Source organism: Thunnus albacares, chromosome 1 (genome assembly GCF_914725855.1).
Source record: "Thunnus albacares chromosome 1, fThuAlb1.1, whole genome shotgun sequence".
Taxonomy (NCBI): domain Eukaryota; kingdom Metazoa; phylum Chordata; class Actinopteri; order Scombriformes; family Scombridae; genus Thunnus; species Thunnus albacares.
The window spans coordinates 12,141,953-12,169,063 of NC_058106.1; the positions used below are offsets into that span (position 1 = coordinate 12,141,953).

The following is a 27,111-nucleotide window of genomic DNA, read 5'->3' on the forward strand; positions in this document are numbered from 1 at the left end:
TCAAGTGAACACCGTGCCCAAATGAAAACACACACACCTACAAGCCCCACTTAATTGAAGGCTACAGGTTTTCACATAGCAGGCAGTTTTTTTTTTTCTTTTTTTCCAAGGGGAGAAGAGAGCACTTTTTGAAATCAATATTCTCAACTTGTTTTCCTGCAAATTAAAGCTGCCATTCTCAGGCTGGTGTCACCAGGGACCAGCACTGAGAGACAGAGAGGGATAAGAACTGCAGCAGTAAAGTTTTATATTTCAAGCAAAAAAGATTGAAATGTAATCCTGCATTATCTCAAAACGACTGAAAGGGAGAGAGAGAGACGGGAAAACATATACACCAAAAGGGAGCCCAGATGCTATTTCTGTTTTCTAACAGAATAGGGAAGAATATTCAAAAAGAAGAAAAGAATAAAAATACCATGGCATGATCATAATTTCAAATGTTCCTCATACATTTCTCTTTGAGATATAACATGAGAATGTGTCTGTTACAATAACTTGCTGTTGACATACTTTCCATCCGTGGGAGAAGAATTTCATTGGTACAAGTTTCTGCCTCATCTTCCATCTCAATAACATGCAATTGCCTCCAGTTAGTCTACATAACATGCAATTTACACACAAGACTGCACTCTTTCGCTGTCTGCTCCGGTAGAGCAGGACTGTATTTTGCTATAAAAACAGATACACTCTTCAGGAAGCTTTGCAGTGCCTAAAAACCTCAATTAGGTTCATCAATATTTGATGGAATGGCTCTGATAAGGCCTGGTTGCACCCCCCCTCCAGAGCCCCTGTGCTGCCGTGATGTCTTTAATTGTTGGCCCAAAGCACTGGAGACAGACAAGACTTTGTTTGCTCAGTAATGGATGGCTCTGTCCCTGACACAATATTGAGAGTGGCTGTTGTGAGAGCATGGCTGCCGCACTTCTGGCCTGCAGAGAATGGAAAGGGGGAGGGATAGGGATGTTGACAGTGGTGGAGGAAAATGGAGGAGTCATGTGATGAGCACTGGACCCCCCTACATCCCCTAACATGATGTGCAATACAGTATGTCAGTACATGCTGACACTTGGTAGAAGGACAACAAATCACAGGATTTCCATCCCTCCCTTCCACCACCACATTGTTTCTCCTCCATTTCCAACTCTTGCAACAAAAGAACTTCTCCTTCACCGTGTGCAGCATTGCAGGCAGGAAGCATCCACGTCAGGCCAAGCTCTTTAAAACTATCTTGCACATACGGCAGGGCTGTCAAGATAAAACAGGCACGAGGGGAAAACATGAAAGACAGTCCTCACCCTCCCTGGCTCCCCCTATCTCCTCCTCCTTCCTCTGGCGTGTGTGTTACTTTCACCTTGGCATGCGGTGATCGCATCCTCTATTCTCGCCTGTGCTCCTCTTCCAGGACCCCTGAGCTGTCCTGGGAGGTGCCTTTACTAAGGGATTTCTCTTCATTGACTTCCTGGGTAAATTGATTTTAATAGCCAACACTTGGGGCCTTTTCTCACGGTCTCCTCTTTCAGCAGCGGCAGGCTCTGTCACGCCCTGCCATATTTCTCCACTCAGGACGTCTGGGCTATTTTCCAGGGCTATTGGAATAAGAACTGACGAATCCCTTTCAAGGTCCCAAGGAGATAATCTCCTGTCATTTCTGATTTGCATAACATTATTTAAAATTTAATGTAATGGCATTAAGCTATAGAAGACCCTCCCTTTTCTGTGAGCCCACATCTGTTTGTGGTGTGTGTGCACACACTTGTGCATTTGTGTATGTGTCTATGCACAGGCACAACACTGTGGGGGCTCATCTCTGATGGGGTAACAGGAAGCCCCCTTCTTTTCTCTGCTCTTCTCTCTCTTCCTATCTTTCCAGAGCAACCCCCACCTTCCAATCTGTCCCAGCTAACACACACTACGACCGCAATGCGCTGAGATAATCAACAGATAGCTCAAAGCAGATGAAAGAGGCATCAGATCTATCCACACTCAAACACACACACAAAGACACACACACACACACTGAGCAGCTAACAAAGCAGTGTGTTCCAGGGTACAGGGCCAAGGCATAGCCCAAAGGACCGAGGGCCGGATACCATTCCATTTGTCGGATCCGTACGTGTCCTACTTAGAAGGCTGCAATGGGACTCAATTAGGCTGGAACCAAGACGAGCTGATAAATTAATTTATTAATGAATACAATGGAATGGAGAATGGAGGGATGAGCTTGCTCATTTGTTCAGGGTTGGCTAGTCCAAACAGCTCCACTACAATACCAGGCTTTGATTGGGGAGGAGATGGGTCAAACAAGGATTATGCAATGGAGACTTCAATAGCTTTGTGTCGGGTTTGTGAAAAGGACAACTTTGAAAACAGTTTAGTATCATAATGTATAATATTAAGCAAAAATAAATAAATACATAAAGTAACGTTCAGTGCTCCGTTTAGGTAACCATCTAATCTTGCATTCATGTTTTCCTCTGTAATCTCAAAAAACATGAACATAAAGTAAAAACCACAGACACTAGCATTCTGATACAAAGGCAGGTAAATGCACATACAATGTGCAATTGCATTACTGATACATACACACAAACACACAGGCTCATAGGCACACAGGAGCATGTTATTACACTGCAGACAGACAAGAACACAAACTCACATACGCTCCGTCTCTATTCTCTGTGGTAGAGCATCTTCCACACATTAAAAATAAATTCATTCAGAGTCAATTTGGAGAATGTTTGGCGATGCAGGGCAGGAATACCATCTGAGCTCTGGGAATTGTAGATTGCTCCCCCTCTCCCTAAGGCATTCTCTTTGTCTATCTATTTGGTGTGATTAAAAATACAATGATGAATGCATATTTCTTCCAGATGAATAACTTGAAGGGGTTGGCAGCAGATGAATCAGGGTGCAGTGTGTTGGTAGAGAGACTAGCCAGGTCAGACAGATTCACAGTCAGATCCTCTGTAGGCTGGACTTCCTCAGAGAAAAAAAAAAAAGAAGAGGTCATCTGGACAACAGTCTACCACGCAGGGCTGGAGCTGGTTAAATTCACATTAAAGCTGCAGGCAAAATTTTTATGTAAAAATACATCTAATCGTCCTAAAAATGGAGCTGCACAGGGTCCAAATTCACATGAAATCATCTGAGAGACTGTAATTCATTCTATTTGCCCAAATTAATTTCTACTGTCTTGTTCACACACAGAAGTGATAGATTAAACTCAAAAACAAAACTGTTTACTGATTAGGAGTTCATAGCACTACATCCAAACCATCGTCTTCTACAAAAACAAATGTAGACTGTGTATTTCATCGCAGTCACATTAAAAAACATCAGTGCATGTTTTGAGATTTTGAAATCCAAGAAAATAAAAGTGATAACATCTAACATCTTGCTGCCATTTGGGGCCGCCCACGTATGAAGCTTCTTTATTATGCTTTATTTTTGTCAGCACTTTTAAATAGGGGGAAACAATTGCACTGTGTTACAACACTAAAGAGCACTACCAAAACTGTACTGCATCCTTAATGTAAACACACACAAACACATAAATGCATGCTTGTACCAAGACCCGCACCAACCCCAACATCATACATAGTCAACCGGGCACCAAACATATGAAACGTACGCTTCCCTAGTGGCTGGGGAAGGTCTGGGCTTGAAGGGCAGCGGTTGAGGCTCATATCCCCAGTAGGGATCGCTCCTGGCAGGGCTACTGAGTGCCCCCACTCCCCCCCCCCTCCCACTGCCCCCAACAAACCAGTGAGAGAGGAAGGCCCTCCTCTCCTTACATGTCAACTTCAGAGAGCATGCCTCTTGCTGCCTCAAAGCTTTGATACCAAAATAGTTCAGGAAGCCTCTGTCTTAAAAATGCCCCAACAGGCCTTGATTCTGGGGATGCAGGGAAAAGAGGTTGGAGAGAAAACATAGGAGAACGAGAGAATTACTAGGAAGAATAAAAGAGGGAAAATGTATGGGTTTCTTATACAGTAACCGTTCCCACACTGTAGTGTATTGCAAACTGCTCTGGCAATGAGGTCCACTCTTGACCAGCAGATAAATCTTTGCATGAAAGGAATTCAAACAGATTTGAAGCTCGAGGACCGGATGAAGAAGAAAGGTGTGAACGGCTCTTAAGGGAGAGCCAACATTGGTCTCCTCTGAGGCCTTAAGCTTCCAGGTTTTTCAGAGCATCCAGTACGCACCATACTTACATAAATAATAGATAAACAATGTTATTCAAAGCATCTGAATGAAAAGAATGCTTTAATAATAGAGCTGGTGGTGAGTTAAGAAAGCAGAGGAAATACTGAATATTGGAGAGGAGAGGGGTTATTTTTAATGATCTGCAGCTGGAGTGAGAGTGAGAGTAGGAGGACAGAAAGACACGATGAAGGGTCAAGGGGGTGTATTATCCAAATCCTGCCCAAAAGAGGTGTGTTGGTCAATTCAGAGACGACATGCTGACATTCTCCACGCATTCACCATCTTTAACAACAACCAGCCATTCAACAATGAAGCAATGGCTTTCAATCATACTTTGAAATTAGCCTCAGCATTAAACTAATACTGCAAAGATGCAGATTTTATTCTTCATATAATAACACCTTAAAGCACAGAGTGACCTGGCGTCTATGCTCTGGCAACCTCATAGATATAACATGTTCATTAATGAGCTTTTAGACGTGCTGCTAGGTGGGTTATGTGATGTTTGAACACAGCAAAGTGTTTTCTCCTGCTTGTAGCATTAACGCTAAGCTAAACAAATAAGAATATTTCCCAAAATGTCAATCTATTAATTTTAAGTCTTCCCACAGGTAGAGGTTTTATGAAAAACTAGTCATCAGCAGACGAGAATATCTTTAGGGACCTTGAAATGGCACAACAGCACCTCCACTAGACATTCTGCGTTGGTTTAAACACCAAACACCAACCACGCCTTTGGGTACTTGGTGATGAAGTTCATTCGGACCAGGGTGTAGCAGTGAGCAACTGGGCCTGTAGCGGCCCTACTTAGAACTGCTGTAATGGGTCACTAGAGTGTTGAGCAGGGCCTCTTCAGGAAGTACAGATGCTACAATAGTGGGAGTATATCTCTATGTCCTGTCTGCACCTAATCCCAGTAATGAATTGGAGACATTTAGGGGTTCTAAGGGGTCTGACAGGGAGTGAGCGAGAAACCAGCACTTACAGGACGCCCCCCTCACAATTTGACTCTATTTACAGGCTATCTCACTTGTCCAGTTAACAAGTAGGCCCATGCTGGCACACTTGCTCATTCTGCGGACAGACCCACTAGTTGGTTCAACTCCAAGCTCACCTGCTTACTCAACATATAGGTCTGGGTTACCTTGTTCATTCGGCAATGCCTAGCACTAGTAAGATGAAAGCACTTGCACCTGTCAAACAAACTGCTGGAACTGTGATAAATTAATGATCAAATGGCTCACTGAGAAGTACAGTGGCATCACTGAGCCCTGTAACCACCAAAGCCAAAGAAATACAGATAGAGAGAAAGGGAGAGGCTGAGAGAGAGAGAGGAGGAGACAAAAGAAAGACAAGGGGAGAGGAGAGGGAGAATATCAGAGTGAGATATATATTGGGATGAGGGAAAAAGGAAAAATAGAAGAAGAAACTGACATCAAAACATCTTCGATAGTGCGTGTGCGCGTTTGTGCAAGTGTGCAGACCGGAGTTACGCCTTATAGGTAAGGGGAATGGTGGGAGCACGCATCTCAGTGGGGGCTGCTGCAGTGCCCTCTAGTTTGAACAATACACACACAACACAATGATGGTGGTGTACAGTGAACGTATTTACTTTGTACCTGTTTGAAGTCTTTATGGACCCTTAAACTGCCATAACCAAACTCTTATACGCATTCAAAAGCTGCCTACCAGCGTGAAACATTGGCCTAGTGGCTGTTTCAGATTGTGACAGCGTACCGACATTGCAGTAAACACATACACTTTGATAGAACAGGATTTTTATTATAGACATACAAGAGAATGTTAGCAAATCAAAACACTTCATCCAAACACAGACAAAATTCATTATTCATCTGCCGTATATTCGTGGGGCTTTACACAAGCATATTGTCTTTCTCTGTGAGTGTGATTGAATTTACTTTGGGCGGCGAGGGATTGCTAACGGCTTCTGAGGAAAAAGGGAAACAATGTCAAAAAAGGGTTTTTGTAAACAATGCATGCTTGTGGGCTTTTGCTGGTTGAACTGCGAGTGACTAGATACCCTGTTCTTTCCGGCATATTTCCATCCATTATGTCGTCCAGGCATTGTGACGGAGCACTGCAGCTCATCTCATACAGTATGCAGTTATCCAGCTAACTATCAGCCTTCCCCTTGCTGCTCCACCGGCCTTTGATAAGAACAGAGGGAAATTAAAATCATGAACCTGAATTATGAATCCAATGACAAGATAGCCTCTGAAGGCTCTTTCTCAGTACTGTCTCTCTTGGCTATTTCTCCGTCTCTCTCTCTCTCTTTCTGGTTCTCCTTCTCTCACTTTGACTCTTGTTCTGTATTTCTCTTCCGATCTCAGTGTTGTTCTCTTTCACTTTTTTTTTTTCTTTTCCTAAACCCTGCCCCCCGTCTCTCTTGGTTACAGAAGATTCAACTGCTAGCATATTCCATAAGAGACTGAGGGGGAAAGAGAGGAAAAAAGTTTCAAACGACGATAACACACAGTTTGATAAAACTGACAAGGGACTCAATTAAGGCTTCCCTGTCAAAGCAGTAGTGATATTTTATTAAGTGGCAGTGTGCCATTCGATGGGTACATCAAGCGACACATCTGTAGACGAGAGGACTGCACCAGCCGGGTAAGAGGGACACGTGTTGCCACTTTCAGGAAACATCAGTCGAAACTCACTTCATCACGTCTGCTGAAAAATTAAGAGGCCCCGATATTAGGATGCTCATTTACTTTTTCATGCACCACCCCTCGTATTTGAGGAGAGAATATTGCTGTCCCCCTTTTTTTCCGCTTTATTTCGAACACATCCAAACACAAAGACTTCTGGTACGAGCTTTTGTTGCATTACCATCAGAACAAGCGCGACCAAGATTCTGGCAAATCTGAAAAAGAAAACAACCAAAGCCCTGCACTGTCAGTGTTGCGCATGAAGCTTTTAAGAAACAGATTTTTAGGCCAACATACACGCTTATTTTCAAACTGTGTCTAACGTTTCAGAGGGCTTTGATTCTGTTTCCATGATTTCCTGATTCGATATATTAAAAACAGGTGAATTAAATGTTTCAGAAACATGGCAGTAAAATTTTCCTTTTGTGAATATGCACTCAGATAGTTATTTATACAGAATTCTATTTTATTATTTCACAAAATATGAGACACAGACTACAGTATTAGTCACCAGACTTATGTATTTCGAAATACAAACATCTATATAATCTGCATATAATATAGATATATATACACACACACACATATACATATATATATATATGTGTGTGTGTGCGTATGCTCATGACACACTAAGCTTTTTAGACTCTTCAAGAAAAGCCTGCACTAATGTCAATGTCATAAGGATGTCAGGATACTCTTCAACTACTTTCAAAAGAATTACACTTTATCATTGCAATCAGATATTTTTCATATGAATCTTGTTTTCCTCTGAAAACTTATAAGGCTTTACTTTATTGTCTTGCAAATCTGATGTCTGGGTGCTGTGTTTTTGACCCTTACACACTTTACTATTGTTTGCATACACAGATTAAAACTCAGTCTACCGTTGCACTCATTTTAAGTCGCTCTGGATGAGAGACTCAGTAAAATACACAAAATGTAAATTGGAATGTAGCTTTCTTTGTCTATCACTGCAAACAGAGGATTTCAGTAATAACATTACGTATAAGCCTGGTTGTTTGTGTGGACTACTGCATATGGTATATATTCAGCAAGTTCCTCCCTACTTTAAATTTCTTTTTAAGTAAAAGTAAACTTAATCCTTCAGAGACAGCAAACATGGTGGTGTTGTTAAAAAGAAAACAGCAGTGCTCTGATGTGCCGGGAGGAGGCCACAGTGTTACAGTAAGATGAAACTTTAATGCTGAAATCTTTCTTGTAATTGAGATTGCTCTTGTAGGATGTTGTACTGCTGAGAAAAAACAGATGCCCCTGTCCACCCACACACACACTCACATACGCACACACTCCATAAATATGTGGGTTTACATGTTCTACATGACTATGGGTCTACATGCCAACTTGCCTATACACGGGATGTTTGTGTATGGCTGCCTTCATCTCCACAAATGCGTGTGTGCACATGTGCATGTGGTGGAGCGGACACTTGGTTGTACAGGAGCTCAGTGCTGACCATACATAGTCTGTTTCATCTAGAACAAAAGCTCTGTTGGAGGACACAAAAGGCCAGGTTCAAAAGCGTTGCAGGCGTCAGGAGCCCAGGCCTAGATACATGAAACAATCAGTGTAAACTTGTCCACAGCTAAGAGGGCTATGATACACCTACAACAATGCTACTTGTGCTCAACTGCAGGCATGGCTCTGTCCACATAATGCAAGACTAAAGCTCTGAGTGGATTAAACACGGTGTTGATGATTAGCAAAAAATAATGTTTTTGTGTTTCTATCACTGATTTATATGTTGCTCTATGTGTGTACAAGTGAGACCGTAGCACTCTGCTCTGCGTGTGTGTGTGTGTGTGTGTGTGTAAGGAGGGGGGGTTGTCTCACATGTATGTGTGTATATGCTGCATGTGTACAAACACATCATATATGACAATTGTGACGAGAGAGGATGGATGTGCAACACATTCTTAAGGCCACATCTCAATGACAGCTACCGGAGGATGCAGTGACGGATTCAGGCACTGACAAGCAGCAGTGCTTTTTTTAATGAAGAGGAAAACACACACACACACACACACACACACACACACACACACACTCAAAGCACAAAACTATAAATGTCTGAAGGTCCCACTCTCCCCCCTCTCTGTTATTCCCTCATTTCTTCCCCTTTCCTCCTTCCTCCATCACTCTCTCCAGGATATTTATGACTGATAGATCTGTCAGTGCTCTTGCTAAACAAATGAAAGTTGCAGCTTGTGCCATCGAGGCGTTGCTTTCATCAGCGCTTGGCAGGATGGTTGAAGTGGGCCCCCGCCTCCCTCATGTACCGGCGCTGAACTTGATGAGCTAGTACTTGGGAATGTGACATTTACATTCAGCCACCACATGTAGCATAACTGTGTTTATTTTTCAGCTGCAGAAAACTGATAGGGTATTATAGGTCTGTCATTATATAATTATATAACACACAAAATTAGTTTTGGCATGACTTGCAGTCTTGATTCATGGTGATTATACTGGGGTAGCAAGTAGAGTTACAATTGAGTACCAGATCAACTAAAGCCCTATTCAGACCGAAAGGTTTTACAAAGAGATGTGGGGTGTAGTGTAACTTTTACCACCGCGTTGTGAATTTAATCCCATCTGAGTTGGCCATGTCAGTATTATTTATGGACCGAGAGCTGCTGTGTCATTAAAGATTTCAGCTTCTTTTACTTCCTGTTAAAAGGCCCCTAAAATGTCCTTAAAACCAGTACTGTGCAAAACCCTTGGTAAACATTACTGTTTTTTATTTCTTTATAACAATTGAGGCACTACTTAAAGTCTTTGAACTCTTCTACTCAAGGCCAATAATATTGGCCTGTACTGACATTAAGTGGACAAATGAAAAATCAAAAAAGCCAATTATTATTATTATTATGCTGTGTTTGTAGCTGTAAAATGTTGTACATGTCAACAATACCCACATGTCTGTACATTCAAAGATTGATTAAGGAGATATTTTATCCCATTTAAATGACTGTGTGGATGGTTACAGTATGGATAACCATCATTTTACAGACACATAAGGCTTAAGACTACCATGCATCCAACTCGCATGAGCACCCGTGTATGAGAGGGGACAGTATGTTAGGAACATACTGTATTGTATGAGAGTGTCTAAAGGAGAGAAAAAAGAGTGTCAGTGTAGATGTGTCTGTGCGATGGTTCAGGAACTGTTTTGTTCCCCCTTACTACCTGCAGGCTGTCCTGCTCTGACTAGACACCAGTGTGCTGTCAAGCCCAGGGGCATTGTGTCTAGGTTGGCCAAGCTTTGGTCCCCTCACCATCACTTTGTTACCGTCACCTGGATACTCACCTACCCACTCTGTCAATGCATTGCTCACTTTTTTTTTTTTTTTTTTAATTGTTTTTATTCATCCACAAATATTTCTGCATAATCTGAATCACCCAGTGCTGCTGCTGCAGTCTTTCACAGCTGGCTGATTAGTAGTTTCAGGTTGAGGATCACTCAACTTTAATTGCTGATGCAGAGTAGAGCCACGTCGATACATCAGCCAATAATAAGATATTGCAGATATACCATATCGGTGTACGTTGGCCAATAAGTAAAAAGAAACTGCAGTACATAAATGCAATTATTTTGGTGGAAAAAAAGTCATGTCACATGGATTGACAGCCAGATAAAAAGATGGGCCAACAGGCAGACATGCGACTAGACAGAAGTATCTATCTGTCTCTCTGATGTGTGGAAGTGTTCTGTGTGTACAGCTCTGATAGTGTCAGCCCTGTATCTCTAGCTTCTGTTACACCTCGATTGAATGCATTAAAACAAATGAATAACACGATGGTGGGTGTGAGTCAGGAGAGCATCAAGCACAAAACACGGCGAGGCTTATTGTATAAAACTACAAAACTCTAACACAAACCTCAGTGATAAGCAAAAACACACACAGAAACTGTAAATACAGAGACACAAGAGCACACTCATACTCAAACAACAGACAGGAATTAGCTATGTTAAGTTGCTGCAGTTCAAATACAACCAATGATTGAACCATAGGCTACAGTTGTTTTCTGTAGAGGCCACGTTACATAAATATGTAATGGTCAGATGAGTGATCAAATACTTTGGGCTCTATTTTCATGAACACTGAAACGTGGTGCAGATCACAGTCAAGTGTGCCATGCCCAGTGTGTTGATGGCTATGCCAACACACTTTTGGTAATTTCGTGCCCTGGCGTGCCTGGCACACCTGCGGCACATTTGGATTCAGGGTGGGATGAGAAAGAATACATAATCATACATTATAGTCAGGTGTGTTAAACACATGGCTCTCCCCCATCATGACGCCCTGACAGTTTGGAAATTGTGAGGAGAGTTTTCCTCAGAGGAAATCTACTGTTGTCTTTGACATACAAATTGGAATAGACAATATATGAATATACTGCACAGCAGCTCAAATATGCTGCCAAACAGATAATGACTCTTTTAAGCTGAATTTACTTTTCTGGACATGTTGAAGATCCTATGGTCCCCATGTTATCCATGCGTGATGGTCCATAATTTTGTCATAATGATCCATATTACCATCTGCAGTTAAGTACCACCATATAGTCAGAAATAATACAAGTAGTATTTAGAATGTGCTCTAGTATTACGCACAATGCATTTTTATTTTAATTTCTGAAATATCTATAAGTTTAATTCAGCTAGATTTTACTGTTTTACATGCCAAATAATTGCTGACAATCTGGGAACAAAACAATTATCTGATCTTCATATTGCAACGTACTTGTGGATCCCGGTAATGATCCACAGATACAATAAATTAGGATTTTTAAAATAACACTCTTTTACATGCTAAAATTTAACCTCAACAATCTTCATCACATCGTGTTGCTTTTCACAGCCACATCCTAACATGTATCGTAATTAAAAATGCTGAGCTCCAGGCTTAAGTCACTGTGCCTGTTTACCCTGTTTTTTGAAAAGAGGTACAGGGAAAGGATTGGTGTGCACAAATGATCCTGAGGGAGTCATTAACAGAGAGTGAAGTTTTAATTGATATGTGATTTTTCATGGGAGTAACCAGGCGCGTAGCCAATAATGAACCTGGGCGGCACTAGCCCACCGTCATTACTCACTGGCACACCCAGCCAAGTCTGATCAAAATACATTTTGTAACAATAAATATAAAAAATATATAAAAGGAAATAAATAAATATAAACTTGATTTATTGTTGACTTGACATGTGTCCTCTGATTAAAGCAGAACTGTTGAAATAAATTGTAGCAAGTCTCCAGAATGTAATTAGTTGCTCTGGTTCTGACATGCAGACCTTCCTGAGCTGCCTTCATCCAACTAGCTGGCTTTTCAGGTGATGTAGCGTTAACGCACAAAGCTACAATGATTCCTCAACAAAAAGGTTGAGGAAGAAGAGACTCCACCGCCTCCATTGACTGAGTCCACCAGACTCATCAGCCCACAACGAAGTCAGCCCGGCCACTTACTCCTTTTTTCACAGTCAGTCTTATGCGGGTTCACCCATAGCTGTGGGACTAAGGGGGGCGCTGCAGGGTGCTGGAAGTGCTGCAGCTTCCAACCTGTAAGCCCATTTGTGTTGTTGAAATTTTTTTCTTCTTTCTGTCGTATGCGAGACAATTGGCAAAAATAGACCCTGCGCATCAAGATAGTGGAGAGAAAAGAACCAGGTGTGAGACACGCGGCTCATGGGCCCGGTTGACATATGCCAGTTACAATGGTCTCCAGCAGCCTGACTACTAAAAACTGCATTTATCAACTTGATAGAACAGACTAATTCTTTTTCTGGAGAGTTTCAAGTTGTAGTTTCTGAAATATTTTTTTTTAGACAGCTCTGATAGAGCTCAGGATTTATCAGGAGGACGGCTGCTTTACTCCAAACAATTTCACTGTATGAACCTGGACTGTATGTGACCTTGGATGTGTAGAAGAACACAGAATTGGTTAATGGTCTTAAGTAACAAGTTTAACTCCTCGGCCCCCTTCGACTTAGAGAAGATGATGCACATACACTTTATGTGACAGTAATAGGAGTTATACACTCTGTACGTACTTGGACAGCCATCAATGCCAGACATCACACTAAAGTCAGGGCTGTGACTGTGCATAAAGTTAATGTAACTCAATAGTTTTTTCAGTCAATGCCACAAAAATGTAGCATATGAAACAACGCCAAATCATCCTGGTTCCTACCAGGTTTCGACCAACTGCAGCAAGCGACACATTACAGCCAGCTAAGCTACTGAAAATGAGTTCATAACTTTTAAATGTGGGGGTAAGCAGTGGATGACCGCCACTTAGAACCAGAACCTGAGCAACCCACTTGCCATCCGGAGAGAGACACACCGAAAGCAGGCTGAGCAGGCAGAGAGCAGGAGACTTTCTGCCGAAAACAAGCGCCGAGACCCAGGAAGACATAAGAGCAGCTGCTCGCTAACAGCTATGTGTGTTTACAGCAGAGAGCAGGAGGGAGGACAGACGTCCACTACTTTGTGCCAGGACTCTGCTGCTGCTGTTGACGCTCACAGAGCTCCATTGTCCAATCCCCCCAGAAGACCACTCAAGATGTGAGACATTCAAAGAGGCGCAGTCTTGGTCAGCCAAGTGACCCAGATTAATTTGATTCAAGTAGGGGTGTAACGTGTATTTGTCCCGGACCGTTCGAAACAGGATGTATGGTCCAGTATGCTCCGTGACCCACAAAATAACTGTCAAAATAGTTTAGCACGGTGGCTCAGTGGCTAGCACTGTTGCCTCACAGCAAGAAGGTCCTGGGTTCAATTCCCGGCTGGGGCGGGGCCTTTCTGTGTGGAGTTTACATGTTTTCCCCATGTTTGCATGGGTTTCCTCCGGATGTTCCAGTTTCCTCCCACCATCAAAAACATGTAGGTTAGGTTAATTCTCCTGTCAGTGCTCCTGACCAAAGGCACTGGCATAGAACTGGAGTTGGTCCCCAACACATTTGATTTCTGACGAGGTCAGACAGCACGTCATAAGAACCAGTTCTGAGAAAGAAAAATGTAGTTAAAAAGTATGAAAGTAAAGTAATGGTTTGGTCCCTCTGACTGATATATTATTATATATGATGTCATTAGATCATTAATACTGAAGCATCAGTGTGTAAGCAGCATGTTACTGTTGTAGCTGCTGGAGGTGGAGCTAGTTTCAACTACTTTATATACAGTTAAACCATAAATCAGCATAAAACAGCTGCCAGCAGGTGTCCTGATTCCTTGCAAGAAACAGAAAAGTTGTTTTCTTTTTCCACTGTAGCAACTAAACTGTTTCAGTAATAGTTTCCACTGCAGCACAACTAAACTATTTCAGTAGTAGTTTCCACTGCAACACAACTAAACTGTTACAGTAATACAGTGTTTCCCCTATAATTGTACAGGCTTGGCAGGCCACCAGGCCAACAAGAACCCCCGCCGGGCCAAAAAAAATCTTTTTTTTATAATGCCAAAAATAACACCAAATATCCATTCATCCAGAAATCATTGGCATTTGGGAGCCTTTGTGCAGCACTGTTCCAAAACATGAGGCAACCTCTGTGTCGTTGCCTGGGAAACTCTTGGTAGCGTAGCTGCTTTAAGGAATAGGTCAGAACATAATGTGTGTGCTTAGCAAGTGTGTGTTTGAGCAAGTGTGCGCGACAGAAAAGTGACAGTGAATGCGAGCGGAGCAGAGGAAAATGTTTGTTGTCAGTCTAGCAGTAAATGTACAGTGCAGGCTACAGTGTGTAAGTTAATAAATACTGCAGCTTGTCAAGACAGAGAAAAGTCATGTCTGTTGTTTCCCCAACTCCTGGAAAAGTGAAAGAGGTTAGCCCCAAAGCTAGCAACAATTGGTTAGCCTAACCTGATGATGCTAAACAGAGGAACAGAGAAATGTGAGTCTGTCCTGAGTGAGTTTGTGTTATATGTTCTGAGCCTTCAAAGACAACCAAAATATTTGTTTTTGGAAACAAGATTTTCACTGGTAAGATGTGTGTAACTCTCATTGTTATAATAAAAAATGGATGCATTCCATGGTTAGTAGCAGGTTTTATAGACCTAACAAGATCTAGCAAGACTAGCCTAGCTGTAGCTAGCCCAACAAATCTGGATACATTCCCATAAATTCAAATACAGCGTGCTTAGCAAGTCAGTTTTCTACAGCAGATACACAGACGCATTTTGATATTCTTTAAGCCTAGTGATTTTGAAAACATAAGTTTTCAGTGTTTTGGAAGGCTTTGGACATATTTGAACAGGAAATACATTGGGGACATTAAAAAGCAGCAACTTCAGCTGTAACTTTCTCAGTACCGAACCTTTTGTCAGATTTTTGCTTTGTAAAGTTATATTTGATTGTATGTATCAATATTAATAACAATATCAATATTGTATCAATATGAGTATTTCCAGCTAACTTCAAGACATATTTTATCTTAAATCACTTTCTAATCTTATTTCGTGTGGGTGATGGTCTTAAGTCTAAAACATCGTCACTATTACAGAACTTCCAATAAGTTAAATACATTTGAAATTAAGAAGATGACATGAATGGTAAAAAACCAAAAGCCACTTTTAAGGGATAATATATTACTTTTGAGAATTACAGGCTTATGATACAACACTTCCTAATACTATTAAAATATAGCTGAAAATGAGTTAACTCAAGGTCTCTTTTATCTTGAAAGGCCTAAGTATTACATCTTATTTCAAGAAAGCTCAACAAGCGAATGTTCACTTATTCCATTGACAGATTTTTTTCCTTATTACAAGCACCTTGTATTCATAGTTTTTTTTTTAACTTATTTTTGAAGTGGCATTTTTAACACTGCATTACAACTGTGTAGAATAATTAATCATAACTGAACAGTTTGGTTTGGTGATTTCTGTCTTGTACTGGTTACACAAAATTTTAGCAGTGGATCTGGTTAAAGTTGTGGTTTGACATCGGTAATATCTCTCCAATTAAAAACTAGAAATGGAACAAATATCTGCTGCCTAACCTGAATAAAACTTTTTTTTTCCTTTGTGATCAAATGTCAGCTGGTTTAAGAATGCTGAATCAAAGTGGAAAGACAAGCAAAATACGAAAAAGGAGTTTGTGTGATTTCAGAGAGGTTACCTACACCCACCTGTTGCTAACAAAATACTAGCTCTATTTTGGTTGGCAGAAGAAATAACACACTTTTTGTACAATGTCCTATCTGTTTGTTGAGCTGTATTAAGAATATCCTAGCCTCAAAGGCTCATTCACTCAAGAAAAATCAAACAAAACTGTGTGAGCAAGCTCCAGGTCTGCCTCTTGTTTTGCTCAAATTATGTTTTGTTCAAATTTGTGGCTTGGCACACACTCACACGAAGCAACACATAAATACATACATACACACACATGCGCGCAGACAATGTTTAGTCTCCTCCAAATATGCATGTATGTATCTGAAATTGAGAGGTAAACAAGTTTAATTATCCTGTTTCATGTCAATGTCACTGACAGATTATGTAGAGATGAGAAAGGTAGAGCATCAGGGTTTTACCCTAACTGAAGCTATGCAGAAAAAAAATAATGCAGAAAAAAAAGAAAAAAAACTCTAAATAGTTAGGTGGTGATGAAACAGCCTAACAGCGCTAATTGGATACATATATATTTGTGGAAGAGAACTTAACAGGCATTTAAATTATGCATTAATCAAACAAAGCTTAATATGAACTGACAAGAAGCTTGGCAATCTGGCAGCCATCTGGAAGATAGGCCTGTCAGTCACAGAGAGGTGAGAAAGAGGGATGGCTGAACTCTGGGTTAACCCCAGAGTGAGGGGGGAACGAAGGAGGGAAAGACAACGAGAAAGAGAAAGACAGAGACAAAAGACAAGAGAAGTATAATGAGAGATAGAGGTTGAGAAAGACAGTGAGAGAAGTTAGGTCTAAAGGTTACATAGACAGATATGAAGAGCACAGAAGTGGATCTGGACATTGCTGAAGATGGGGGGTCAAGTATCACAGACGCCAAAACAAGGTCAGTTAAGAGAGGCGTGTTTTTGACAGCCCTGGTGAAAAGTATTGTCAGGGTCATCATATCTCAGCTTTACAAATAGCCACATGTACACACTTCTAACTCTTTGTGCTGCACACCCATGAACACAGCTACACTGCTGCAACGCACATTTGCACAGCTACTCACAAACGTTGACTTAAACACACCCAACCATTCTTTCTCTCTCACACATACACTAAAATCCACATTCCACAGGCATGCAACACACACTTGCACTTAACCCAGACGGATACACTTTACACTAAAGTTGCGGTATGTCTGACTACAGCCTGTACCTCATGAACCCTGTTGACAAGCTGCATTGTTGTTGTTGATAATAGTGTTGTTGGTTGCAGTCGTGCGCTTCAAGTATGCTGTGGGTTCAGACCAAAAGCCTACAATCAGAAAGTTCTCCGAATGGCACATAGTTATGTCACCAGGCTAAGCTGATCGCTTGCCATTGGCAGCTGCTATATTCCACAGATGGGGACACAGTAACGAGGCGAACAAGAGGAAAACTGACAAGACTGTGATATGAGCAACGAATAATTCTTCTACCGGCTCACGCAGCACTTTGATTCGCTCCCTCCAGTGGTTAGAGCAATTTTGATTTTACCCGCCTGTAGTGTACTTAGACTCTTTTTCTCTTTTAAAATCCAAGTCTGATTTCACATTGTTCTCCACCTAAGTTATGTATGACAAACGCCTGGGGCCAAATCACCATCAAAGGAGCACATCGCAGGAACACGGCGCTTCCGAGCTTCTTAGTGATGACAGATGTCACTTTTGAAGTGAGCACAGGGATGAAAGTGGCGGGGATGTGACGGGCGGCATGAGGACAGCTTCTCCACCGTGACCTGCCATCATCAGTGCTGCTGAGGTATAATGGGGAGAGACTGCAGGGGCCTGGAAGCTCCAACGGCCGTCTGGGGTGTCTGTCTCAGTGCCCACCAGGGGCCAAGTCTTAAATGTCATACCCACCTAGCTTGCGAGCAGCCAGCACCCAACCTGGCAGCCCGTCAGCCAGCAAGACTGCAAGTCAGCCAGCCAGCCAGCCAGCCATCATCCCACTGCCACCCGATTGGGATGGAAGTGTCTTCCTCCGTTACACTGGCTGCTATGCCAGTGGATTCGTCTGGGTACAGAGAGAATAGCTAATCTGAGGGAACCAGCGGCCCGGAATCAAAGGGCCACTGGCTTCTCTCTTCCTTGTGTAGCAGCGCTCACCTGGGTACTATCCCCGGTGTGACAGAGCGAGCAGCAAGAGGACTTGGTAAACAAGGCAGAGCAATGCAACTTTCAAACAGAGAGGCAGCTAGTGCAGGGAAACCAAAACAAACTCTTAACTCAAGAAATTCACAGAACGTTTTCCCCCTGCCTTCTCCACTGTTCCCTGTGTCTTTATTGTGGCTTGATATGTCACCACTGTCTATATCTCCTACTTACTCAGGACTTCAAGTGGCTGTCTCTATTTTGCTGGGCCATAAATTATTCAGTGCCATGTGTCTTCTTAGTATCTGCGCTTTCCATTTGGTTCCTATCTTATCCCCTGTTCTGAAAGAAGGGCTGGTGCTTTGAGACAGAGTTTGCAAAAGGTAACATAGGAACTTCAGCACCGACAACCACTTTCTTAGTAGGAGCTCTTGTCAAGTACATATATTTGTTCCAGCACAAGGAAAATATGAAAAAGAAAAACAAGAAAAAAAGTTGTATCTGAATACAACATGGAAACCAACAAGCTCCACTGCTGCTACTACAACAACTTGGACTAGTATCTGAGCTAAAAATAATGACAGTATTCCACACAGAGGAGTGTGTGTTTTGTTTCCCCAGCTCACGTGTGTGTGTGCGCGCGTGTGCGTGTGAAGCCCAGGGAGCCCACTGTATGTAAATAGCCATATGAGACTGCATAGCATTACTGTCCAGACATTGAAGAGGCGACCTGATCCCAATTAATCACACAATCCCAGGGAGAACTGTCATATCCCATCTCCATCGGCAGTACCGTCCTGTTCTGTCTCCCTCTCTTGTCATCCCCTGCTCCTCCATCTCTTTTCCTCTCTCTCTCTCTCTCTCTCTCTCTCTCAAACACACACACACACACACGTACAACAGACGTTGCATGCATACCCTACCAGGCCCCATCATTCCCTCACCAAACCCCCCTTCACCTCCCTCCTTTTATTCAAACACACAGGGTCTAAAGCTGACAGGTCAGCTGGCATGGGCCAGTCCATCCCCACCTGTCCCCTAGCTTCTTCCCCCAGAAGGCAAAGTGCCAGAAGAGTGGAGAAGAGGCACTTCTATCTTTACAGCTGCCAAAACAGGATGCAGCCTTAGGCTTTCTATCCCCAAAAGAGATGGAATGCTTGCATTGCGCTACTAACAGTGAGGGAGACCAAATATTATATGGTTTATCACACTCTTCAACAAGAGTACATTAGGGTGAAGATGGTGACAAAAAGATTTGACATGTACAGTATGTGTAAAAGGCAGGTTGTTTTATTAAAATATGACACGACGATAAGACTATTTGTAATGCCAGTGTGACCCTAACAATCAATAGGCAAAGTGAACCATCTTTTAAATGTGGTATGCGTGTATATCTTTACTGTACTCTTGACTGACATGAGTGCAGATGTATGTCCTTTGAAGGGAACACTGATGACTGTGTTTGTGTCTCACAGAAATACACACACACACACACACACACACACACACACACACAAGCCTTAGCTATAGCCTTATAAAGAGTATTATTGAAAAAGTGTAAGAAACATGATGTCCCAGGTGTCATTTTATTCTATTACTGTCACCTGGTATTATTTTTGAAATTTCTTTAGTTAGTCTAAAACATGGCAAAATATATATAACAAATGACCAAAGGAAAAAGACAATGCTTTCTAAAAGCAATATGACAACCCCACTAGAAAAAGAGAAAGAAAAAAAAAAAAGACTTATTCTCATGTGACCTGCAACTCAAATGATTGGTCTAATGAGGGTTGTCTGTCGAACCTATCAGCAACACTATAATAAAACATATCCCTTAGTTTTTTTTTAATCTTTTCTTTTTTTTTTTGACAAAGATACAAGTGGAGATCAAAACATGAAGCATGTCTATGAAAGTGGCATACTGGATACAGGAGTCATGTCGTAGCTTTGTCTTGATTTATCCTGATATAACCATTTTCAGTATTCCCTTTGAAAAATGGAGAACTGGCATCTTGTGAAATCACAGACGAAGTCAGGAGACTATGCATCACATGTCGTTAAAATTCTATTGTTTTACCCAGCTGTTCGTAGACTTTTTCATATCAGCTTGTTCAAGCTGTTCCCCTTTGTGCTGTTACACTTACAGGACTGTGACATAAAATCAGAAGTCTGCACAACTACAGGGTAAAATGGGGTCTTTTTCCCTCATTCAAACCATATATGACTGTTAGTTTTTAAAAAGTTACCTTCAACTTACCCTCTATTGCTTTGCAAAATTTAAATAAAACATGCAAACTTAAGAACTGTAGACGTAAGACTTATTTGACTGAAATAAGACTTTTAAACTACTGAATTATACTTCACTATTTGCTTCTGATTCAAAGAGGATTTATGATTAGCTTAGAGTCTCTCACTCTCTCTTTCTCTACTATTCCTCCCTTCCTGTACGGCTTCCTCTGTTGCCTCCATAGTTTCTCATTAGTGGTTGTGCATGATGACTGTAATTTCAGTTACTGAAAAACTTGAGAGTAAGCCCAGAGAAAGGGATCTAGGAGGGAGGGAGCCAAGGGGCCATTGTAAGTCCTACATAGGAACCCACAGAGGAGGGAAAGCCCACATCTTGGGAACCAACCTTAGGGGAGAGAGGAGGAGAAAGATGGGTCTGCATTCCCAAAACACCCTAAACTCCCCTCCTTTTACATTGTCTTGCGTACTTCCTTAACCCTCTCCCTACCACCCCCTCTTCTCACATGCCATAGAAAAATGGAAAATTGGGAAAAAATGGAACAGTGGGATAAGTATTTACTATGGTAATGAGGCCCCATGTGGCTTCTACAATTTTAAATCTTGTTAATCATCAGGTGAGTGAGGGCTGTTTTACAGGGAATTCACAAAGAATAGCAGCGAGTGAAGGTGCGTGCAGCAACCAGATACACATCTTTGATAGCACCACCAACAGCAGCAGTGGTACTACGGAGACATTAACCTTTACCAGAGTGAGAAAAACCTCCGCCCCTCCTCTGATAGAATTAAATTTAAACTTCTCCCCCAAGAAACACCTGCTTCAAAGACAGATCAGTGTTGTTCACTCGCAATAGTGAAAGTGAAAAGGGATTGTTTAATCCAGCAGTCAGAGCAAACAAATGATATTATTAGCACTATGTACAAAATTACATTCTGCATATTTCATTTTTTTGGTTTGTATTGTGGTCAATTCAAATATACTAATCTTAATAATCATAATAATCTTTTGATAGAGAGGTCCTGGGGAAGGACCAGAAGTAAAGACAAAAAGAAATAAGTAGGGAGGAAAATACATGACATAGTATAGTAATACAAAATAAATATTCTTTGTTATTCATTTTTATGTGACATTCATTAACATTAATTTATGATTACTTAATTAATTTAAATGTATTATAATGTATTAATTGCACTTATAAAAAGATACAACCATGACTTTCTAGTTATTTTCCCTAACCTGCCATTGACAGCTCTATGTCTTCTTCACAATAATAAAACATTCCACAGGATAAGTTAAAACTTTGGCGCTAGATGAAATTTCACGGGATCACCAAAGTCGGTAGGATTCATAATCTGAGTGCCATGGAATTCTGCACAAAATTTAATGGCCATCCATTCGGTAATTGTCAAGAAATGTTACTCAAAACCAGAATGGTCAACCTCCTGGTATAGAAAATGTCAGGGGACTTCATCCTGTGGGGACCATGAATGCCAAAATTCCATGGCATGACTTCCATGGGATGACTGGACCAAGATTGCCACCCTGAGAGCCATTCCCTAGCATGGCTAAAAGGTGAGAGGGGTGGATGTAATCAATTTCAAGATGGGATTCATTGAGGAAAAAAAAAAGAGAGTGACACTTCTGTCTTGACTGAATGTTGAGTGGCATATCTGGCACATTTCTAAGCATTATGTGTGCCTGAATTATACTCATATTCTTTAAAAGGTCATTCTCTGTTTAAATCCTGTAACATGGGAATAATGATAACCTCTAAATGCTTTTATTGACAACTGACTATTTGTAATGCTCTTTTACTTTGGGATTTTATGCGAAAAAAGAGTGGTCTTTGCACACCTGTAAACAGGTGCATAGCAGATAAAGCAATAGTTAAAAACTAAAAATCCAGTGTTGATTTTTTTTTTTTTAAACAATGTGACTATTGAAAATACATGTGAAGCACATCAATCATTTGCTAATATTGTTAATTAAAATCTTCAAATAGCTATGGGTGGATCCTCTAACAATTTGGTCCACACATTGTAGTTTCATCTACAGTCAATTCCAACCATTCTTTGGCCTGCAGGTTCATCTCCTTCTATATTGTCTGAGCCCTGCATGGTCCAGCTGCTTTGACATATCTACTGTAGACCCAGGCTGGGTAATTATGAGCTACAAAGCTCACTGACCTTGTCAAGATCTCTTTACCCTTTCCAAGCTAGCCCAGTGTTTGGGAGGAGGGGGTACATTCTGTGGCTGTCTGGTTACCCCCAACACACACAGACATACACACACACACACACACCTGGACCATAGCTGTTTACCTGCCAGGTTAAAGGGCTGAAGTCAGTGACAGAAGGAGCTTTAACAAGGAAGCAGGGAAGGTGGAAGAGGATGAATATGCAGGAAGAGCAGAATGTGAGGGAGAGGGGCAGAGAGGAAGGAGGGTGGAAGGAGAGTGACAGTACAAAGCAGAGGGTGGGGGTGAATGGGGGTCACAGAGTGATGAGGGGGTTAAATGCCACAAATGCCATGTCTCAAGGCCTCATAAAGACAAGCTCTGCATTGCTCCCAAGGTCAGGGCATGCACACATGCACCTGTGCAATGGCAGTGGTGGTTTTGTGGGTGGGTGGCTGGGGGAGCATGTGCGAGTGCTTCAATGTACACTACACACAATCTAGCCAGTTAGTGCATACTGTCTGGGACAAGTGGTCCCACAAAAATAAATTGTGCACCACTCTTACAGGGGATTAAAGAGAAATTGACGCTTTTAGCCTTGCCTGCAACAGATGACAATAGAAAGGGGGGTTGGTGTGAGGGCTAGAGGTAAACTAGCAAGAAGACACTAAGGGATGAACTGCCCGGCATCACTGTTTGCCCATAGTGATACAAGTCATAGCTATAGTGACTAACTGCTGCCAGACATTTGATGTACTATAACCCTTTCATATTATCAAGTGGTTGAGTGTATTGTATAGTATGTTGTTTGTCCAGCTCTGGTTCTTCAGCCTACTTTACCATACCAAAATATCACTAAATAGGAATTATGAAGAAAACATGCTCAGTTCACAGAAGTAGGAAAGACAAACCATATCACCAGAGACACACACAATGAACAGCAAGCTGTTTGGGATTTAAACAGTGTGGTGGAAAACTTGGGCCCAACATTTCCCTTAAATATTTCTTCAGTTCAGAGTTACCCTCCATTTGGGGTTAGAATGAAGGGTAATGGTACCACAACATCACTTATGAAACAAAATCCAATGATAACAGCAACACAGACAGACCAATATGGGTGCAGAGGTCAATATTTTCATCTTGTCTTTTTAATTCATTGCCAAAAAAAAGGGCCACAACCCAAATTAAACTTGTTTTCCTCCATCAACTTAGACATAACTAACTTTTTAGACGAGTCAAAATTTGGGTTATGATCTCATAATCGTTTCATGGTTAATGGATGTAATCTTCACATCATTCGTGTCCACAACATGGGTTTCAGAGTTCTCAAAATTACAAAATTACATGAGACTGTGTTGGAATCCCCCTGCTGAAAGATGATAGTGGACAAGCCAAGTGGCAGGTTGAACATGCCAGTGGCCAACCAGCATGCACCAAAGTCCCTCCAGCCAGCCAGCTAGAACCCCAGATGGCTGGCCAAACTGTGGTCAATGGAGTCTGCAGGAGTCGGCATTACAGCTATCCGTAGTTATCCAAACCACCACGATCACTATGGTAACTGACAGATCTGGAATCATCTGGAGAGCCAAGTCTTCAATTAGGGGAGGTGGGAGGCAAGAGGACATTATGTGCTATCTTCAGTCCCAACGGTCGAGACAGCCGTAAATTAGAGAATGGACACCCTTCACAAACATGCGTACATTCACGCATGCATGCATAAAAATCCATACACACACACTGAACACACCCTCAGCCTCCTAGGCCCAAAACAGCACCAAAGCCAGACAGATGAATGTGAGATGGTTAAGAGTCTGATCCTTTGATCACTTCCAATATCCAGTAACTTTGCCACCTAAACCATTATTGTCCCATGAACTTAACAGGCAGAGGCAGCCTTCAGCCAATTACAGGGAGGCATTAGCGTTAGGCAGGAGTGTGTGTTACATGAGACAACCAATTAAAATCACTTATGGGTAGGGTAATATCCAGCGATTTAGGCCTGAACAAAACGGCTTTGGGGGGATTATCCCTAGCGTAACCTGATCTCATTCTCTTCCACTCAAACACACACACACACACACACACACATCCAGGAGCTGACACTTACAGGCCTTGCAAACCTTACATACACACACACACACACACACACACACCAGACAGATGACAAGACAACTGGACCTCGGCCTGCTTTTGTGTACATGCCTTTGTCATTCCCAGACAGACAATGATGAGGCACATTCAAATCTACAGACTATAGGCATAGAGGATTGTTTGCAACACATGCTTCCTTATACACACATATTTCACCAGCTTTGCTACAACTTGCCATGCTAGACCTTATAGCATATCTGTAATCAAATGGCATTCTTTAAATACTACAGTATATTTATATTTTTCTCTTTTTTTGTGTTGATATTTTAATGAAAAGTCCAATGAAACAAACACAAATCAGGGATAATATAAAGTATATCAATGACATGACTGAATCATGATGTTGCTGATATTTTAACTTTTAAGTGATCTACTTTTCACTAAGGATCAGCATTCCAAAAACTGATCTGATGTTCGCGCTTAACACCCTCAGGACCTTTAATAATACTTATAGCACACAATTCTACCCTTGATTTTACTGAATTAGTTGTGACCTATAATGCTCAACTGAATTAAGAATTAAACATCTCACATTCGGTTTTCCAAACATTCATTCATTCAAAATTCTCCAACATATTTTTTGTATCTGCACCTTTTGCCCATTCTAACTACAGTTAAAGATCTGCTTGTAGAGTTACTAAACCTATCAGCAAAATAGTCAAAGAAATCCTTTTTAAAAAGTCACAATCCGCAAATTGTATTTTCAGGCAGACTTTTCTTCAAAGCAGAGCTGAGCTACATAGACACCACCTGTCAAATGGACAATGGTCAATGTGAACTGTGTCGACAAAGATCCAGAAAGTCAGAAATACAGTCTGGCTGATGCCAGTCAATCCCAAGGGATTTACTCTTTATGCTGGGGCCTTCAATCTAATCCTTAACAGGTTTGGTTTTCAGGCCCTGTGTCTGCTCTATAAAATGTTTTTGCACTCATGGCTCAAGAGAACAAGTGCCAATTCTTAGTAAATGGAAGGTTAAGTATTGATAATACTGTTGAGATCACTGTTGACTGTAAACCCATGTATAACTGAAGCAATGAGCCCATAAAATGACATCATTATGAGCTCTACTAGTCTAGAAGAACTGATACAATCTCCACTATTTTTCAGTGTCCCACTATTTCTTATTCCCATGGTCTGAGTAGCGAATAGCTATCATCTCCTCACCATTTATGCACACCAGCCAAACCCAGCATGTAGCCTACTGCAGAGCTGGGAGTCTGCTAATGAGCTAATGGCTAGTGCTCTACAGCCATTTGATTGACATAACCAATCCGTGAGCTCTGTTTGCCTTTCACCTACTTGTGGCTCCACTGTACTGCCAAAGCTCCCATTAATTCTCCCCATGGGCGTTTTTTAAGGCATCCACAGAAAACCATTGAAACGCAACCTAAAACCTCAAATGGGCATGTCAGTGTGGGCTAAGTTTAAACTGGCACAGTGGAGTGTACTTTCCTGCACCTCGGGACCACTGAAGCTGACCTCGACATGCAGGGAGACAGTTTAAGGGATATGTTTGCTGATGTGCCTTGGCTAGATGTGTTGTACTAGATCACTAACTGTGAGGAAATGTAGCATTGTCAGGTTGTTGTGGCGAGCTGTGTGGTGAGACTGGTCCTCACTGCTCCCCCACTTTTATCCACCACAGCTGCATCTTTCCACGGGTCAAGTCGGAAACAGAAATCTGTTTACATGAAAAAAAAAGAAAGAAAAAAAAAAAACTACCCATGTCTGGGAACAAATTGCTTGACTCAAATAAGGTTTGGATAAAGATATTTTGGAAGGAGAAAGAAAACCAGGATTACCTGACAAAGGGATAAATCAGTAGCTATACATAGAAATAGATAAAAATAAAAACAACTGACTAGCACTAAGCCTTTTAATCTTTCTGCCATTTAAATTCATCAGTCTAAAACAAAATCATACAGTCTGCCAAAATGCATGACACAGACACTCCATGAGAACATTATTCCAGCAATTTGAAACCTTGCACTCACAAATCACTGTACAAAGCACAACAGGGAACAAAGCAAAACGGACCTTTCAAATGATTAAGCTGAAACATTATCATCATGTTCCCCTATTTTTTCCTCCCCTAGATCAGAACAACTGGTTTGCCAGTTTAGTGCTGGCAGGGGCAGAGCCCATCTATGATTTCAGTTCAGAGCTGTCGGGCTGAGGGGCCAAGCTGGCCAGTGCCCATCTGGAGCGGGCCAAATGTCTGCTCTACTCCGGCTCAATGCACAGTGGTGATTACTGCGATGGTGCGGCGGCGGTCATGGTGGTGTGGTTATAAATATAAGCCCTGGTCTGATCCCTCTTGTTCATAAACAGAGGTTTGGAGCTGCTGTGGGAACCGAGCACAAAGGCTTGTGGGCCTGTGAGGGCAACTGAGCTCCACAGC

The 27,111-nt window shown here is 41.7% G+C and overlaps 1 long non-coding RNA gene across 2 annotated transcripts in view; it reads right to left on the reverse strand.

Moving 5' to 3' along the window:
• Positions 1-2,165: 2,165 nt before the first annotated feature.
• The window catches only part of LOC122967138, a 93,361-nt gene continuing 68,415 nt past the window's right edge, over positions 2,166-27,111 (reverse strand). Inside the window, exons 5-6 of one of the 2 annotated variants that reach the window (XR_006398549.1) lie at positions 6,251-6,377; positions 4,675-6,157 (exon numbers count right to left, since the gene is read on the reverse strand). This is a non-coding gene — a long non-coding RNA (uncharacterized LOC122967138). Of the gene's footprint in view, positions 2,977-4,674; positions 6,158-6,250; positions 6,378-27,111 lie in introns of those variants that run through there. The other variant, XR_006398560.1, reaches the window with a different exon arrangement.